The 20,973-nt window shown below is 34.3% G+C and overlaps 1 protein-coding gene across 1 annotated transcript in view; it reads left to right on the top strand.

The window, feature by feature from the left end:
* The first annotated feature begins 306 nt into the window (after positions 1-306).
* Positions 307-20,973, top strand: part of SEMA3A (semaphorin 3A) — a 342,073-nt gene continuing 321,406 nt past the window's right edge. Inside the window, exon 1 of the mRNA XM_082760949.1 lies at positions 307-384. The gene's annotated coding sequence lies outside the window, so the exon portion shown is untranslated. The remainder of the gene's footprint in view (positions 385-20,973) is intronic.

Below are 20,973 nucleotides of genomic sequence, written 5' to 3'. Positions count from 1 at the left end.
TGACAACGGCAAGCCCTTTTTTTTTTTTTTTTTTCTCTTTCCCTCTCTCTTCCCCTCTCTCTCCCTCTCCCCTTTTATTTTTTTTTTCTTTAAACTACATAGCCAAACTGCCCTAATAGAGATGAAGCCTGATAGATCCACCCAGGTGTAGGTGAAATGGTAGAGCCTCAAGTGTAATAGATGCTGTGCATTTGTGCTGAAGTTCCACGCAGTGTCCTGAAGGGTTGTCTCGCAGCAGTGAGATGGGTTGCTCTTTGCACAGTTACAAAGTCAATGAGCTTCCTCCTGCTTACATGTATGACTAATTTAGAAACCAACCTGGATCTAGGTGAGCGCTGCAGAACTCTTTCTTCTCTTCAGTGCACGGACAAAGCACAGCACACAGTAAGTGGAAAATTTGCCTTTACTTGTTTTGCTTGGGAATTAGTTAACTGTGTTTACTTTTGAGAGAATCCTCTGAAGGCTAGTGCAGAAACGAACCAGAATAATGTTTGCATGCAGATCCCTTGTGTATTTCCTCCTGTTTTATTTTACACTGTGCCCTGGTCCTGCCACTTCAGCCTGAATACTCAGACAGTACAGCTCTGAAGCTGCTTTCTTATCTAAAACTGAGATATATAATGATATCAGTAACACATAGGTCCATTTCTTTATTGATGTATGTGTCTGTGTACATATCCAATTACAGGGCAGAAACAGAGTTTAATCAGTTTTGTGATGAAATGCAAAAACAGAAATCCCTAAATTAAAAAACTAAAATACTGTAAACCTACTCATTTCTGTGGAGGGGAGAGAGGAGGGAATAGAGGAAGGAGGAATAAGAAATCTTAGGAATTTTAAAAATTTAAACTAATTTAGCCTGCAAAAGAAAGATGAATTATTTTGTTTACCAAACCATTGATTGAAATGTAAAGAGAATGCCGCCAAACTATAAATTAACAAACTGTATCAACTAAAGTGATAGTAAAGCTTGAAACAAAGCTTGTCTAAAATGCAAGAAGAGACATATTAGAAACAGATGTATAGAATCTCAACTTTGACTCCTCAGTCTTTCATGCTTGGTTTAAAGCAGCCTTAAAGTTGCCTTTACTTTGCATTTACAACTTTGGATTTGCAGTTAAACTGTGCTTGAACTTGAAGTCAAGATTTGATCTTAGCACACACATATTCTTCAAACCTCCTACCGGAGTTTTACTTTGCTATTGGGAACATGTTTACCACTGCAGCATATATGCTGAAATACATTAACAAGCTTTTCATGATGAACTTTGAGGTGGAATGCCAGCCAATGTAAAAGAATGTGTCCATTGCATATACAAAATGTTCTGTCTGAGAAATAAACACATGCAGGATAAAAAGGATCTGCTGGCATCTCAAGTAGATGATGACACAGTGTAAGAATGCATACCAGAAATATGTTTGAATTTATTTTCCAGAGGATCCAGTGAGATGACACTTCTCACTTTAGGCTTAATTTATTCTGAACTATTATCCAGGTTGGTGGCTGTTGTCAATACTGGAAGTGGAACAAATGAGCCTACATAGTTATGCCTATAAAATGCTTTTCAATAGTCTTCATACTGCAGAAGAGTTATTTTCTTTGCTCTTGGACAGACAAGTATATATGGTCCTTTTAATTAGCCATGGCTTTAGGCTGCTGCAGTTTGTGCATAATAGCCATTAGCCTGACTCTCCTGTTAAAAATAAAATATAATAAAATCCAATCTGTTGACAGTAATCATTTGAACATGGCAATTTAAAAAGGATGAAGTTCAAAGTATAAGAAGGTAAAGCAACCATCTCAGAAGAAATATTTAGACCTCTATTTGCTGGCATCAGACAGCAGTCAATGCCTACCCCCTACAGGGAGAGAATTTAATTTCATTGAGCCTCCCTTAGTGCATGAACACTGTAGCAGTTCAGTTCATCCACTAGAGTTGTGCAGTTATTCTCTGACTCTTCACAACTGCCCCTTAATGATGAGGTCAGACTGTGATTAATAGAAAGACATTTTCAAAGAGCTGGATTGCTAAGGAATAGCACAATTAATAAATAGCAATATACATTTTTTCTCTCTTTAAACCAGTGGAAAATGGCTTTTGGAATTTAAAAGCCATAATCATCTGTGCTCTTTCACAGCTGCAAAGTTAGTGTGAATTTACAAGAATTTCCTGCTTACCTTATGTCTTCTGCATAAACTATATATCTTGAACATAACTTTGCAACCATCCCTGTGTGGTTAGAGTAGATCAAAAATGGTCTTAGAAATTACACTATGCCTATGAATTCAAGATACTACGTATTAAGGTATTAAGGTGAGATTGATAGAGGTATAGGTGAGATTGGTAGTTATGGGGCACATTCTCTCTTTCATACTCACATCAAGTACTCTGACAGTATTAATATCAAAACAAATTACTACTCTTCCTCCCCCCATCCCCACCCCCACCCCCAGTCTAACAGTTTTTGATTGGTACTTTATCCATTTCTTTTAGTAGGACTAATTTCTCTGTAAGGCATTTAGGTAAAAAAAGAATTAAGATAATATTGACTGATAAGTTTCTATTTACAGAAATAAACTGAACAAAATGTATCCCTGTTTGCCGGCCAATTTGTGTGATTGTATGTATTGAATACCTATTGTTATAATGTATTTTTTGAATTGCAGATTTTGTTGATTTTCCACATAAGATAAAAAAATATATATACTGTTTTAAATTATATTTTTGTAATACAATAACTTTTAAATCTTTCATATTTTGTTTACTATTACTATGAATTTTAAGGGTGTGCAGTTTAACCATTTAATCTACTTTTCTCTCTTTCACCATCTTTCTGGTATACACACAAGCATATACACATATAACAACAAGAAATATTATGATCTATCCATTCTCTTCACTTTTAAATGGTGCTTTAAATCCCTTAAGACCTTCTGTTGGTGTTTTCTTCAGTGCCTAAAATAGAGCCTGATCTCCGCAACAACTCATGTGACATCATGGAAGAGTCATTCTAATGGAATCATTTTAAAAATAGTTTGTTAATAGATATCATTTGACCATATTATTTACTAACAAACCTCCATTGAAGACATAAATATTAAATAAGTCTTTTTTCTTTCTATAACTAACATTTCTACAGAAAGCTTTAATTTTACTCCCTTTTGCTTGTGTAGTGGAATCTATAGGTATTGTATGACACAATGAATCCTGTATTATCTGCTTTGATACTATTACTCATGGCTGCTAAAGATTTAATGAATCTTAAACTGAAAAAGATGTAGAAATAGTGCTTATAGGCATAACAATGTGTTACTGATGAGCATCAAAAGATTACCAGGATATTAGCTAGGGTTACAGGAAAACCTCAAATCATTTAAATTCCACAAATCCAAAATATTTTCCATAAGAAATCACTAAAGATCGTTTCTCTTCATCTGTATTATTACTTATTATACAAAGCAACAATTTCAAGCTAGTTCAGATCTTTGCTCTGCCAAGGCCAACATATTGCAAGCCTAGTTAAGTATTGTTAATGCTGTTTACATTAGAATCACACCAATTATTTACCGCAGTATACTGGAGTACACAGATTTTTTACTAAGTCTTGTTTACTTCTGTGAGTTTAGGTAGAAGTAATTTGAACATAACTTGTTTTTCATTCTTCTTATGTAAAGAAAATATCAATGTAGATTTGATATATGAGCTGTTACTTGAGGGCATTTTAGGCACTTCCATGGAGCCTAAGTGTTTGGTATAGAAAACTCATGTCCAGTGATAATCAGGTTTTGGCAGTGACTGTTTAGCACATGCTTTTAAAATAATGTTTAACATTAAGTAAATCAGACTAATCTGGATACAATAAGAGATTTCTTGTTACCAGACTGCTGTGTCTATTAAAACTAAATCACCTCAAGTTGAAAACTTATCTTTTGAGTTCAGTTGAAAACAAGTCTTCTTTGTTGTTGTTTCATTTGTTTGTTTGTTTTAAGATTCAGAAGACAATTACATCCTGTGTCTTGCTGCTCTATATCAGAATTAAATACTTAAAATACCGTAAGTCTATTATTGTGGTTTATTAAATTCAGTGGCATCACAGTAAAGAGTAGTTGACTGTTGATAATTTATTCTTAATATATGGACCTGTGGAAGTTCACATGTCTGAAACAATGCTGTCATTCTCATATATCGTTTTAATATTCAAGTACCAGTTTAACAAGTGGATTTTCTCATATGTACAAGTAGATTGGTCTTCCATGTGAGTGAGGAACTTGGAAGTTGATGGCAGTAGATACAAATATTCAGGAATAATGAAAGTAAAACTACAGGAAGAAATAAAATAAATAAATAAATAAATCATACTTTTCTATAGACAAGCTGAATATTATTGTCTTCTTCCTATGAAGCATTGGACTGCAAATGCTATTAAACAGCAAGGGAAACTGGTAAGTTTCTTATAATGAATAAGAATAATTTATTTATATATATTTTTTTTCCTTTAAATTTAGGAGTGAGATAAAGATTCAGCCAGACTAAAAAATAAGATTGTTTTGTGCTTCTTTGCTTGTTTGTTTTCCCCAAATCTTATTTTGGCTTTCCTCTATTAAATTCAACTCAGGTGTTATCTCATTTACTTCCTTGGAATTAACAGCAGGGTTGAATTTAGCTTGCCATTTGTATGTTGAACTGTTTTAAAGTAACACTAGCTACAAGTTTGTTGCTCTGACAACTTTGAAATTAAAAACCTGTAAAATTGGGACAAATTGGCCAACAATACTGCGCACAGGAAGGTCAAAAATGTGTTTGTTAAATTTCCAGAAGGTTGGGTTGGACTTTAAAAGCTCCATAAATGTAAACCAGTCTTTGAAATAGCATGGCAAATTCACATGGTGCATATCACAGATGTGTGTCATACCTGTGTAATAACATTAGTGTTACCTTAAAAATTTACATTTGAGAAAATGAAAGAAACATGCGTGGTATAAAGTAATGTGATTTCTACTGCAAGCTTTTTTCTTCAAAGTAGGTTTTCTCACAACACAAATAGACACCACCATCTGGAGTACTGATAGGTGACACAGTTTTATTAATATTGTGTTTTAACCCATAGGCTTTGTGCTGTGTTTGTGTTAAAACACAAACATATATATTCTTTTTAATGCTGTGGAAAAGTGAATAAAACCTTTCTTTCCTAATTCATGTTTTGAAAAATTCCTAAAGAATTATTAGCAAACCCAAATATATTCTTGTTCCAAAATACGACTTGTAATTGACTTGGTGAGGTGGCTAACATGTCTACAATTCTAGTCAAGATTTTGAAAGTGATCTTTACAGGTACAGAAAAAATACAGAGAAGTATAGCATCAATAATACTACCTCTGTCCTATGCATTGTCTTACATCATCATTCTACAAAATCTTTCTAGCCTGACCTGTTCTATCCCATTATGAAGCATATGTTTCATAAGCCTGGTCATCATGCTTTAAAAAGACCACTCGAGCAGTTGAAACACAGACTTCACAATACATGTATCAAGATGATATATAATAGTAATGTTTTAAGACCACAGACATGTCACATGAAACCCTATGACTCTCCAAGAAAAATAATATGTGGAATGGGTGCAAAAAAGACATGAGGACAGTGGTTTGCAGAGCCTTTTGATCCTCAGACACAGTCTATTTCTGTTTGCCTCAGTCATCAAGACAAAAAGACACATCCCTGGCAGATCTCTCAGTGGTTAAATGGCTGAAAAGTGATGGGATGTCAAAGTGTTAATTTAAAATGAGAAGAGGAGAGAAGTGGAGGGAAGGGTGGAGGCAAAGGTTAAAATACTGGAGAGCTAATCACTCCCCCAACCTCATAGGAAAAAAAAAAAAAAAAATTAATAGGGATGATGTGCATTTCCCTTTGATAACGCAGAGATTTGGGAAGGCTGTGCAGATGGCCAGCACTGCATAGAACAGCTCTGTCAAGGCTGCTTACACATTCATGAAGACACTATATGCCAGAAAAGCTTGAAGGTCCATGGATCAGTGCTTCCATGTCTTCACAGGCCAAATTTCCACAAGCTGAACACTGTACATGCAAAACGGCAAAAATATAAAAAAGAAAGCCTTGTTTGTTATTTTTCAATATTAGTCGTGGTTTCTCGGCCCATTCATTTCTCATTACAAGAAGCTCCATCCAAGTGACCTTGCTTGGCAGCCATTTTAGCAGACTGAGAAGAAAGATTTAATGATATGACAAGCAAACATCTCTTTTTTTCACTATTATGGCTCCCTTCACACTAGGGTTAAGGCACATTAAAAGGGTATTGTGGGAAAATATATGCAGCTGATGCCCATGCTGTATTGGATCTGTGAAAAAAACAGATAACTGCTGTCTCCAGAGAAGAAGTCCTGCCAAAACTCATACTGACTTCCATAGCACTTGAATTTAGCAGAGGGTTTTGATTTAACACCTTTACAGAGTTAAATAAATATATAACCTTGCATTCATACAAGAATATGTCATTCACACTTGACATTATTAATTTTAAGATCTTGTAGGGTACAAATTTACTTATTGCTAGAATTTCCCAGTATTTTCATAAGCAATCACAAATTTGATGAGGGATTAAAATACCATTTGTAGCAATCAATACACCAGGAAAGTTTTATGAACCTGATAATCACAAGTGTTTTGAATTTGTTTGGGTTTTAAAAAGCCAGTGGCTACTTGTCAAATTTAATTTGTAAATCAAAATAGATTTTAAGTCCTACACCTGCAAAACAAGTGTTCAAAACTTATAAACTTTATGGTTATATTCGTTGGCCTTCAGATACAGTGGAAAGAGTCCAAGACAATTTTTTATGGTTGAATTATAAACACTTGAAAAATTGAGTTTGTAATGAAAATGCTGACACAGCTTTAATTATTGCAGCATGAATGATTTTATTATACACTATCCACAGTGTCTGTGCATACAAAGTACACGCTCTAGTGTTCTAATATTTCATTTAAGAAAAAAAAGTAATTATTTAGCAGATGTAGAGAGCTACACATAAACAGGCTAAACCAGTACCTTTACACTGTTTGAAAACCTATACAAAATGTTATTACCACATAAAAGGGCTTATACTTTAGAAGACTCAAAGGTACGGAGAAACAGCCTAAGCAATAAACTGCTCTAGTGTACTTAATTAAAAAGCTTCAAGTTACTGAAGTTAATTGAAAAACAGAAGGTTTGATTCTTCAAGGTAATTTTGTCCTCCTCTGTTAAGTGCTTATCAAGTGTTAAGAACTAAAATGTTGTCCCAGAAGTTTAAATAGACAACTGTTTGCTTTTCTTCTATTGAAGGCAATTCTTTATTCTGCCAACCTAGACACGTGTAATAAAATGGGTAATCTAGATGTAATTGGGTGAGATGGTTAGACTTAATTTACCTTTAATTAACTGGAATGGTAGAAGAAGCTGGGAAATCAGTATTAATATATTTCAGAAAATGACTGTTTTGCTGTTGTTCTCTTTACACAGTTAGGTATGGGAACTTTACATAGAAGGGTGGAGAGCATTGTTAATATTTGTTTTATTGTTAATATAGTTTTAGTGTTGTTATGATCAATTTTAGAGAAAAGTTTCTTTTTTTGTTTGCTTTTAATGATGCTACAAACTTCATGAAAATGCCTTGTAGTGGAAAGTAAATGGTCTAGCATTTACAGTTTCCTCAGTGGGTGAAAGTGGAAAGTATATTTCTGAGTAGAGCCACTACTCTTTGAGCAAGGTCTACATTAGCCTTACCATGGTTGATACCAATCAACAGCAGTGCTCTGAGACCTGTTCCCAGGAAACACTCTGGAACAAAATGCCACCAGGTGGGTGCTTTTGATTCACCAAGCCACCTTTGTACTATCCTCTGGGAACATTTACCAGTAAAGAGCTGCTGACTCTCCAAACTATGTACAGTACCCAGAACAGCACAAACAGGCTGGACAAAAGTGAGAAACATAGTTAAACCATAAGAGCAAAGTAATTATTATGATCATATACCTGCTGTCTGTATTTGAAATTCTGCTCCATTTTACCGTCTATTACATACATGAGGGGTTCAGTATTCAAATAGCACAAATAACAAAAATGTAAGAAGAGAATTTGTGACCAGTTTCAATAAATTTATATATTGAGATCCCATGTTTTTCCAGCACAGTCTTCTGGCTGAAAAGAAGTCCAGAACAGATTTCTGATTACTTGGAGGGATACAAAAGAATTTGGTGACTTGCAATTATACAGCTGTTTAGTCAAACTTGCAGCATGTAGGATTACATTCAGTCTGAGTTCATTTGTGCTTCAGATCCAAAAGTCACAGCAGAACGAAAACACTTGTAACTTTTTTATTTTATTTTATTTTTTAGATCAACAGTTAATTACTGTTTCTAAAATACTGATTTTAACTTTTTTATCTCCAATTCTAATCATTCATTTCTGTTATGTTATTGTCCACTAATTTTAGAACTCTTCTCTCTTGTTTTTATACTTACTTTAGGAAAAATAAATAAATAAATAAATAAAATAAAATAAAATAAAATAAAATAAAATAAAATAAAATAAAATAAAATAAAAATAAAACAATAAACCAACAAGAACATAATATTGTCCCAGATTCATTTCTGGGTAGATAAAGTCCTCTATACTACCTCAGTAGTATCAGGTAAGAAACTCTATTGGATGATTTCTTTATAGGTTGATATTATTGCCCTCAGGACATAAATCTTTCTTTCTATTGAAAGACCATCAGTAACTACAGAAAGACTCTATGGTACCTAGTCTCCAATCCTGAGATGGCTGTATTAGGTGCTTAATGATGCACATGATAAATCTAGACCTATATGCAAAAGCACTCTGTTATAAATTATATCTACCATCTCCGCTCACTCTCTGAAATCCTCTGAATGTGTGGGCACCAGAAGTGGAAACAACATCCAGTAGGGGCTACACTAGGGGGAAGGAAAAAAAAAAAAAAAAAAAAAAAAAAAAAAAAAAAAGAAACAGAAGTAATTTGATTTTGGTAACCCACATTTCTACTTGGTTTTGATTGCAGCCTTTCTCTTCATTTCAAGACAATAAAGGCAGTAATCCTATCAGTTACACTCTTTTTAGAGGTGTGGCTGGATTGTTTTTCCTGTGATTCACATTCTACATCAGCTCAAGTAAATTAGAATCAGGCCCTGTATATGTAAAATTTCAGGTCTCAGTGAGTTCATATTTCATTTGGTCCTAATCTTTTGCTTTAATTAACTATATTTTGTCTATAATACATAATGCAACATAATATATCAATCTTCAAGCTAGTTTCATGAGTGGATATTATATTCCTTCTGCATGATATATATTAGGTGAAATCAAATATAGTAAGATCTTATTTATTTCACATTGAAAATGAATATCTACCAAACAATTTAGCAATCAACTTTAAGTAACAAGGAAAACTAAATAAATTTATAAATAATTTATTCATTATTGTTTAAGTGCTGGAAAGTAAAACAGCAGCGGGGCAATTTTCCAAATACAGTATGGATCTTATGCATGCTATAAAGAGGAAAAAATAAAAAGAAAAAAGAAGGAGAAAACATATAGTGAATTCAAGGGAGCAATATGATCTTAACATGTAAAAGACATTTCCTGCCTTTTGGACAGGTACATTTAAAAGTTACTGCTATTTCATTGTGGTTGTACATTTAGAATACATGTACATGTACATATGTACAGGCACAGAAAAATAAGTAAAATGTACTTCTGACTACAGAAAAACAAGTAAAAATTCAAACAGTGTGGCAGTCTAATATTTCATTTTCCAGTGGCTACAGTGAATGTTAGAGCAGGTCTGTAACAATGAATCCATTTTTCTGTTCTCAGTTGCCCTGGTGTAAATCTAGAGATGTTCCCTTCCTGCAAAGGTTAACTCCAGAGAACAATATCCCTAGCAAATATAAAAGCAAAAATTGACTTAAGCCTGAAAACAATGCAAACAGATAGAAAAGAGGCCAATTAGTCATATAATTGATAAAATTAAATCTGGCATAAATAGAACTAATTATGTCCTTGCTCTCAATTCAGATTTTATTAGCTCAGGAGCCCTTGGAAGTAGCCTAAATTATATGTTTTATGTTTAGTTTGATGGGATTTTTTACCCTGTTTACTTTATGGCCTCATGGGCTAGATCCTCAGCTGGCAGAAATAAGAGTTGCTATTACCTCCAGTAGAACTGTGAGCATTTGCACAGTGGAAGATCAGGCAACCCAGCTGGACTTGGCTGACTAACTTGATCCTTGGATAGTTTTTTATTGTCTTTTATTTTCTTTTTGTGTGTGTGCATGTGTGTGTGTTTTATTATTGTTATTATTAATAATAATAATTTCTTCCCCCCCCCCTTTTTTTTTTTGTTTGTTTTATTTTTCTTTCTCTCTCCCCTTCTTTATATATGTGTACATATGTAACATATGAAAACATTTAGGGTTTAATCTCACAGCATTTCTCTGCAACCTTTAGAAAAGTGAGATTTACCATAGGGTTGTCACAATGGAAAAAGGAAAACTAACAGCTTTCTCAGTCTCTGTACAACATATGAAGAATGGAGGGGGAAAAACTCTTTTATTCTGCAGCAGAGTAAATCTGCTCTGTAGTGAAGCCTTGATCTCCCCATTTCCAGATCCTGGAACTAGTTAAAGTGCAGTACAACCCTTCATTTAGCATGTGCCTTTCCATACGAATGGAAACACAGACATGCAGAAGATGGTATGTATCCAGATCTTGTAGATACAGAGCATGAAGCGGCTATTATTGCGTGTATAGCATAGCACATGGTACAAGGAATAATAAGTCTCAGCTGGCACTTTAGTAATACTATTTATAATTACACCCCTGAAAGATGCATTAAAAGAACATTATTATTATAGTGGAGTTAATCACTTCACTGTTGCAAAATGCTAGAATCAGTGTCACTTGCTCACATTCTCCTCATGGCTTGCATTGCCAACTTTGTGAACCACTTTTCTGTTTTCTCATCATCATCTCAAATGTGGCTGCAGCCCATGTGAATACAAGAAAATAATTTTGCAATTAGTAATTACACAAGTATTAATACCTCGGCTGGTTTTGCCTCTATATTATGTCAGTCTTTCAGAAACATGAATTTGAATGTATAGCATATTTTTGAAACAGAAATGTACTATGAGTATCATTTTAGAGGGATCATTTATCAGCCACATGCCCTTCCAATTGATTTACTTAATACAAAATATACATCTTTATGATATTTTCAAGAGGCAGCTCATTTAACAGATTTGTTGCATCAGCAAAGAGTATGTAACTTTGAGTAGGCATTTACTAAATTCACAAATGATAATTTTGAAGGGACTCTAGAGAAAGCCAAATACATAGTTGCCAAGCAAAACCAAATGCATAGAGTAATCTTTAATGATGAATAGTTAAACCAAGGTCAGCGTGTCAAGTGAGGGTCATGTAACAGCACTTCATTCCCACATCCAGGCAAATGATACAGGCTTTAGTGGTCAGTCCATAAGAGAAGCAACAATACATTGGAGAAATTTTAAGTCAGATATGGCGTACTATTCTCCACTGATTCACATGCAGTTAATTTATTGAGGTTGCTAAAAATGTATCTTAAGGTAAGAGAATAATCTGAAGAGATAAGGATAAAAGTGATAAAATCAGATTTTTTATGATGAATATAAAGTTGGGTTAATAGAAAGGTATAAGCAATGGTGTTGTTGTGTGATCATATCCTGTATGCAGGTGCATAGAAGGAGACGCAGATTCCTTCACACAGATGCACAGGACAAGTAGACTTGCACTTCTTGCTGTTGGAAGCAAACATCTGGGTTCTTCCATTTTAGACTTGGTCAAAAACCTCCCTGAAATTCAATAAAAGAAGTTTTTCTATGGACTTCAATGAGTTTTGAATCAGGCTCTTTGAACATAAGCTCTGGATCAGGTGGAATGACATCAGGCACTCCTTGCACAATGTGTTTACAGACAAGGAGGGATATTATAAGCTTCAATTGCAGTAATGTAATTTGACAGCTCATTTATAAGAGTGGAAAGGCATGGAGAAGTGAACAAGTATAAATTAAAAAGTAATTTATACAGAGACCAAATATTTGAGCATCCTCCATCTATCCTTTCCCTTTTTTGGACTATCTGATTTCCAATTTTTATGTATTTTTGCAAAGTGATGATTATATTTTATAGACCTTAAAGAGACAAGGCTAGGTGTTGCAGATAGTAGTATGCCATTTTTAATGCATTTTAATGAGTTTTTCTTAGTTGATCATGAAGAAGATATTTTCTGCGGATGCTGTTTTCCTAAAAAAGCACTAACATAATCCTTCCATAATACCAAAAGCTGTAATAATACCATTAATAACAGCTGGATAGCTTAATCAGCATTGGATGATTTTTAAGATGAATTTGCGTAAAGGTTGGCAGAAACTTTTTGACAGAGCATTTTTTTTGTGTGTCAGAAAAATACTGTCTTCTTCTGAGGAATCTGTCAGCTCTGATGGCAGTCCAACTAGAATCCAAACCTCAGATAAAAAATAGGATGGGTGGCTGCAAGGCAGCCCAGGAACAAGCAATCCCATTGTGCCACAAGTCACAATGTAAGTGTGGCAGAAGACCAGCCTGGAAGACCAGCCTGGATGAACAGCCAAAGCTTAATTTGAGTTGATACTGGCCAGTGTAGTATCAGACAACAAAAAAAGTATGTATTGTAAGGGGATGTAAGTATGCAAAAAGAGGTCAAAGGAAAACTTTGGACTGATACTTGAAAAATATGATCAACTAACATAGAAGAGTGAGGAAAACGTGGAGGTATTTAATGCCTTTTTTTTTTTTTTTTTTTTTTTTTTTTTCCCCACAGTTTTTAATAGTAATGACAGATCTCAGGCTACCCAGTCCTCACAGGTGGAGGACCATGACTGTGGGCACAGTGACTTTCCATCTGTAGTCACCAAAATTGGAAATTGTAAGAGAGCTCAATATTCATAAATCCAGAGTACTGAGGAAGTTGCCAGATGTTATAGCTAGATGTCTCTCAACAATTTACCAAAGGTTGTGGGAGTCTGGGGAGGTCCCTGCTGAACAGAAGCTAGTCAGTGTTATACCCATCTGCAAAAAGGGCATGAGAGAAAACCCAGAAAACTGCAGACCTGTAGGTTTAATATCAATCTCTGGAAAAGTTATAGAGAAGTTATCTTGGTTGCTATAGAAAAGCTTGTAAAGAACAAGGCTACTATCAGATATAGTCAACATGGGTTCATCAAGGTTCATCAGAAGTTCTGCCTTAGTAATTTTATCTCCTTCAATGATAAGGTCATCTCCTTGATAGATGAAAGGAAAGCAGTGGATATAATCTTCCTGAATTTTAGTTAGGCTGTTGATACTGTCCCTCACATTATACTTTCAGATGAATTGTCCAACTGTCCCACTGTGAGATATGGTTTCACAATACTCTGGGTGATGAACTGTCTGAATGGCAGAGCTAAAAGGGTTGTAGTGAATGGGACTACATCTGGCTGGCAGCCAGTCACTAGTGGTATTCCCAGGGTCCAGTCCTAGGGCCAGTCCTGTTCAACATTGTTATCAATTGTCTGGATGCAGGAATGCATCCATTGCTGATTAAATGTTGATTCATTGCTGAGGTGCTGTTGACTCTCTGGAGGAATGAGATGCTGTGCAGTGTGATTTAGATATATTGGAGCACTGGACAGTCATCAGTGGCATGACATTCAACAAAGGTAAATGCCAGGTTCTGCACCTGGGATGGAGTAATGATGGACACATCTGGCACAGACTGGGAGATGAGTGGCTGGAGAGCAACTCAACAGAAAAGTATATGGTTGACAGCAAGCTCCATACAAGCCAGCAGTGTGCCCTGGCAGCCAAATAGTGCATTTTGGGATGCATAGCCAGCCAGGCAATAGAAGGGATTCTCCCACTATATTTAGAATTGGTGCAGCCTCACTTTGAATATTTTTGACCATCACTTAATCAGGAGCAGAGTTATTTGATAGCGTAGATACACCTTGTAACTCTCATCTCAATTTTCATGATTTTGTTATGATGAACTATTTTTCCTTCCTTCCTTCCTTCCTTCCTTCCTTCCTTCCTTCCTTCCTTCCTTCCTTCCTTCCTTCCTTCCTTCCTTCCTTCCTTCCTTCCTTCCTTCCTTCCTTCCTTTCCTCCTTTCCTCCCTCCCTCCTTCCCTCCTTCCCTCCTTCCCTCCTTCCCTCCTTCCTTCCTTTTTTTTTTTTTTTTTAAATTGTATTTCTTTCTTTGTAATTGTACTGATGGAATTGGGGGAAATAGATACAGCATAAGGTGTTGCAGCTGATTTGGTTTTGGATGCTCTTTCATTTGGGGAGCTTAAGTCTTTTGGTCTGAAACACAGCAAAATGAAATAACTAGAAAAGGAGACTGACAATTCTGTAACCTTCTTCTGACAGTGTTACTATCCGAGATTTTTATTTTTATTTTCCAAATGTTTAAGCTAGATTTTGGATCCTACCACTCTATCTCTCTCTCTTGAGAATTTTTTTTGTCAGCCAGTACCATTTTTTATAGCGAACCTTAGAAAATACAATACTGATGTGAAGAGTAGGCATGCTAATTTCAAAGGTTCCAATTCTACTTGTTAAGGGGGAATAAATAAATAAATAAAGTTACTTTGTTTCTATTGAGTTTCTTACTGTGAAAAAGCATAAAGCCTTAATAAAGATAAATGAATAAGTTGTAATTTACCCTCTTTTGTGACACTGGAACATCACAGCAAGACCTGGATATATTGCAAATGTTTAACAGGAAACAATCAGCTAACTGATTGTTAGCTAGCTAGGATAAGGCCTATTTGGCAATTATAATGTATAATTATGAATACTTGTACTAATATGAAGATTATGAAAAATTCCAATCATTAGAAGGAAAGTGATTTAATGTATTTATTTCTTTATTTTCTGTGCATGATGATCATGATCAATGTCAGCAATTTTCAAATGTTGGAATACTTGCATAGATCAGCTGAAATATTTATACCATTGTTGTGGGTTAACCCCAATAGGTAGCTAAGACCCACACAGCCACTTGCTCACCCTCCTGCAGTGGGATGGTGGAAAGAATCAGTAAAACAAGAGTGAGAGTGCTCATAAAGACAGATAAATAGTTAAAGAAAAAAAAAGTGATGAAAAAACAGTCATTCACAATCAACAAACCAGTGCCTAGTCAGTCCCTAAAAGCAGTCCTCCTAAGAAACATCTAACCCAGCTTTTACTGCCAAGCATAATGTGGAATATCCCTTTGGTCAGCCTGGGTCAGCTGTTCTGGCTGTGTCGTCCACCCCAGCTCCTTGTGCACCGCCAGACTACTTGCTGGTGGAGCAGTGTGAGAATAATGTGTGAGCAGTGTTAACATAATGTGTTATCAATACTGTTTTCCATCACAAATCCAAAACATAGCACCATATGCTGTGAAGGAAATTAACTTTATTCCAGCCAAGACCAGTATAATAATTTAAAGAGTTATTAGGTTACAGTATTTTTTTGTTTGTTTGGTTGGTTGGTTGGTTTTTTTTGTTTTGTTTTTTCTTCAGAAGGAATTTTTTGAAAGGTTGGTCATCAGGGCAGATGCATGCATGACTTCTTGTGCTCTGAAAAATCAGTGAAAATAGTTGTAGCAAATTAAAATGTTAATTCTTTCCTTTCACTGATACTTTTAATCACACAGGGATAGTTTTCTAAGTTTAGTTACTTTAAAAAACTATTTAAAAAAATATTTCAAAACTTTTATGACAAAATAAAAAATAACACTTTTTCATTGCATTTAATTAAAACTGAATGAATGTTACATTGCATTCACACACCTATTAACATAGGTAGTTTGGAACAATATGGGTTGTGGTGTGTTTTTTTGTTGTTGTTGTGTTTGTTTGATTGGGTTTAGTTTGGTTTTTACTTTTTTTTTTTTTTTTTTTTTACTTGGGGTACTTATGGTTTCAAGTGTTATAGAGATGAAAACAATCTTATTTTAATGTTTTTGAAGCAAACTAAGTATGATTTCGCTATATTCCACTTTTTGTCATTGGATACAAAATAACATAAAAATTACTGTGAGACATGAAAAAGAGATTATGAAAACAGATAAACCAAAACTAGGGGGAAATAAAGGTTCATATGAAATTTTAAAGTCTAAACATGAAAATTCTGAAAAGTGCTGGTTTGTGCTTGTTTTCTCACTTAATTTCCTTGATCTTGTATTCCATCACTGAAGTTTCTTATACATATATATATATATATATATATGGCATAAACAATTATTCAGCAGTTATTAGTGCCTAATGAAAACCACAGTCATGAAAAAGTTCCCTGAAGTGATCCTTTAGGATCACTTTAGGATCACTTCTGCATCTCTCTTCAAGGCTTGTGTCTCTTTCTCCTATTTCAAAGGTGAAGATAGATGAGTCACAGTAAATGCTAATTCCTGTAATGAGATTGCCTGGTGTATTGGCTTTCCCTCTGGAGCAAAGAAATGATAGTGTCGCAAATGCATCAGCTCAATTAGAGGGACCTGAACTAGCATTAACCTGTTGTGTCCTCCAGGGAAAACCAGGTAACAAAAAGCAAGAGAAAAGTCACCTCCACAGAGAAGCTGTTCCTGATGAAAACAAGGCTGTTACATGCTCATCATTTCAGCAGTTTAGGTCAACACTAACACAGGAAAAAGCAACTGGGATTTTTATTTTTATATTTTTATTTATTATTTTTATTTTTTATTTATTATTTATTATTTTTATTTTTATTCATTCCATTTCACATACTCTGTTGTCCTCTAGTGCTCTGTCTCCTGCACTTTCTTAATCTCTTTCTCTCCCACTTTTCTGGACTACACATTCCTGTTCTTCTACTGTTGTTTTGACTCATCTGTTCACACCTTCCTCTTCCCAAGTCTGCTTAATACACCTTCTTTGTCCTTTCTGTTTCTCTTTTACTTTGTCTTTCCTGTTTTTCTGTCATTGTAACCCATAGTTTGTATGAGATCTTGCTAACATGGTTTTTGCTTTCTTATGTCTTTTACCTGTTTTTACCCCACTTCTGAGATACCTTCTGAAAACACCTTTGCATTTCCAAACTCTGCTACTTAAAGTCTTCATGATGGTATTTTTTGCTCCTTTCTGTATTATAATATGTCTTTGTGAGCAATTGTTCATGGTAGATACTGAGGAATATAGTTAAACTCTTTCTTTTGGATCAAGCACAACAACATGCATAGTCTTACTGAAAAAGAGTATGGCTGGAGAAGGTGGACAGTGTAGAAGAGGCAGATTCCCTCCTGAGTCTGATCTTCATGTCTCTTTGGACTTCATTTTCCCCTTTACACTCTTTGTCTGTCTTGATCATTTATAATATACTCAATGCTTGTTTAGCACCTCACTACTATGATATCGTTAACTAATAGTAAGGAACACAGGTTGAAGGATCAAGTGCCTTCTTTCAGATACACTAAGAAGTGAACTTTACCATAGATTATTACTAAGAGGCTGTGGCATATTACTTCAGCCTTGCATGTTTATTTCAACTGAGATAATATATTTAACTACCCTACATTTTTTAAGAATATGCTTATTCCTCCTTCCCTGTCTTAAATTCTTGCATATTGGTTGTATATACTGAAAAGCAGTTACTATATTTCACTTCAGGGATGGCTTACTTCAGTGCCTGATGAAGTGATCTCTGTCTAGTTTGTACTTCAGTTTGTAAAATATTTGAAAATCTCATGGGATGAAAGGTAACACATGAAGATATGCTGAATTGCACTCATTATATTCCAATCCAGTTGTAAAAATTTAAAGAAATGAAAAAATAAACAATAAGTTACAGATGATAATATTTTGTATGCAACAGAAATTAGAAAAGATGCTAGTTTAATTCCAAAATAATTGCTGTCCATCCCTTTCATTAAAAATAAAAAATAAAAATAAAAAATCATTGGCTGACCCATTTATCAAATGTTCAGGTCAGCAAATAATGTTAACATACAGTAAAAATTCCTAATGAACACCAGTTGCATGTAAAGTATCAACATTTTGCTTATTGTATACGACACAGAAGGAGGAAGTAACACAACCTGCGTTTTATTACTTGAATCAGATGCAAAGGGTTTTCAAAACTTCAAATTCAACTGAAAGCAGCTGTTGGGAAAATATCATTACATTATACCTTAAGCTACAAAAGCCAATTTAATGGTGACATTTTATTTTATTCAGATGGTCCCTTCTTTTATTCTGTCTAACCCAGTAAAGCCTGTGGAAATTGTATCTGGATGAAATCACCAGAAGGTGAAGGGCCCATGACTAAAAACATTCTTTAAAGATTATTCAGGGTTACAGTCAAATGGAATAGCAGCACTAACAAGAGCAAAGGTCTCCATAGCTACAGGAAGCAATATTACATCGTTTAGCAGTACATATAAGAAAACACAGTCTTGTTACTTGATTTAGTTAAATGTTGATTAAAGTGCAGTACAAAAACATTAAGTACTATAGTAAACACAAGTCAAAAAAAAAAATGTGTACGTCATTCCTCCAGAACAGTATGTGGTGTTCACAGGTGGAATTAGCTCACACCCCATTCACTTCAAATTATCATTTTTTGCTGTATCTTAATTAACTATTCCCATGATTTCAGTAAATTATTTTTTATATGTTCTGTCTCTCATCATAGACATTAACACATTCATGTTATGCAGTGCCCTTGTACTTTTGCCTTCAACAGACATGATGAAAACAGGGAAGTCAATCAGAGCAGAGCAGAGGTGTGACCTGTGCCAGTGTCCCAGCTATGACTGTGGACAGCAGAAAACACCTAGAGAAGGAGTGTGAGAACAAAGTGACTCTGCCTGTTGGCACTTCAGCATCTTTTCCTCATAACAGAGTAACTTCCTGAACCGCAGGTGCATCTCATCCTTGTGGCTGGCAGCCCTCAAAACACTTTGCATTCATGGAACTCTTCTGTTACTTTCTATAATTCATTAGACTTTCTATTTCCATAACACCCTGTAACAGTGAGTTCCATGATTTAAATTTTCAATTTATGAAAAAGTGCTACCTTTCATTTTCAGCTTGCTGCCTGATCTATTCACTGGGTGCCGTAGTGAACTTGTTAAAAGAAATGTTGAAAAATTGTTCCTTAATCAGCTATTAAAGTTAGAAAAGATTAAAATACAAAACTAATTTTTTGTGTGTCAAAGAAGTAAATCTTGACTTTTATCAAAGACTAAATCCCAGAGGAATAGAAATGTACATGGAAAATAGATATACATCTTCTTAAAACAAACTAATAATAATAATAATAATAATAATAAACTAATAATAAATAAGTAAATTAAAATTTTAAAAGTTTATGTTGCTGGATGAACAATTTTTTTTATATCTGCATCTTCACTAATATACTGGGTCCAGTAATGCGACTTGTCTGAAGAGCTACCTTTAAGCATGAGGTGGTTTCCTAACATGTATATTTTGTTTATTTGGGACATATGCCAAATTTGTATCACTAAATATGATGAAAATAAAAAATACACATATGCATACGTATAAATCCATCTATCTGTCTATCTATCTATCTACCCATTTATCTAATAAAATCTAACTTCTGTGCTTCAGTATACCAATTTCAATTTCAATATATTTTATCTTAAGTAAAACACAAATGTAAATCCATGCCTCATTCACAAAGAAAACAGGATAATTTGATTTTTCACAAAATTTAATCAACTTAAAGTTATTATTAAATCTTGAGACACCAAATCATTTTGGGTTCCTTCAAACTGAAAAAAAAAAAAAAAAAAAAAAAAAAGCAACAAAGGCAACACAGAAAATCTCATTAACATACTTATTCTTTGTAAAGTTTCTGCATACCATGAAGATAATAACTTAATGAATAATCTCAAATGAATATAACCAATATATTTTCCTGGTGAATTTAACTAAGTAATGATTTATGACATAACTATTTTCAGAGGTGTTCTGACAGATGATCTGGGTGTAGCCCTTACTTTCGTGTAAAGCTTACAATTAACTTGTATGTATCTGTTCTTTTATTATGGGCCAATCAAGTCCTAAAAGAGTTGAAACAGTTGTGGTTTTTTTGTTTTGTTTTGTTGTTTTTTTTTTTTTTTGTTTGTTTGTTTGTTTTGTTATGTTTTGTTTTTTTGTTTGTTTGGTTTTTCCTTCTGATGAGTGAATCAGGAAAGGGACTTTTTTAACCAATTATCACAAAGACCTTTCCAAACTACAGCATAGCAAAACCTTAAATATATAGACACAAGGAACTATGAGAAAGTTCAGGCTAGTCAGTGCTGTCAAAGAAATTTCTTGCAAAGAAGACAGCTTTGATTACTCTGAATAACAGTAATGCTGAGGTAGGAGAATTCTTGCAAAATCCCTACTGATCCAACTTTTGTCTTTGTAGCTGAAAGTTCATTGGAGTGTAGTTTGAACTGATGGAGAGATTAGAAGTACGGAAGCATTGCTGAAATTCTGTAACTGTTATGAAACATAAACATTAGGAAATTAATTGATTTTCCCCAAATGAATTGTATATGGTGTGTAGTATTTGAGTTGGCAAGACTTAAATAGGTTGGTCATTTTAAAGTAGATCATAACCCCGTTTATTTAAATGAATTTTTATCCTTTTCCCAGAAGGCATTTACATTATTTACATAGCGAATGTGGTTTCCCTATTGTTTTGGACTATTTTTTGCTTGTTTGCAAAATACAAAATCATATTTCTTCATGCATATGTGGCTGACTTATTTATTTATGCGAATGGGTATTTTAAAACAAAATGATGAAGTGAAATAAAAAAATTTAATTGGTAATTTGTGAGCACTTATGCATCAAAAAACATGTTTATGTTGAAAAAA

Source organism: Aythya marila (assembly GCF_965140915.1).
Source record: "Aythya marila genome assembly, chromosome: 1".
Taxonomy (NCBI): domain Eukaryota; kingdom Metazoa; phylum Chordata; class Aves; order Anseriformes; family Anatidae; genus Aythya; species Aythya marila.
The sequence above is the reverse complement of the archived record's forward strand: the minus strand, read 5'-3'. Positions and strand labels throughout refer to the sequence as shown.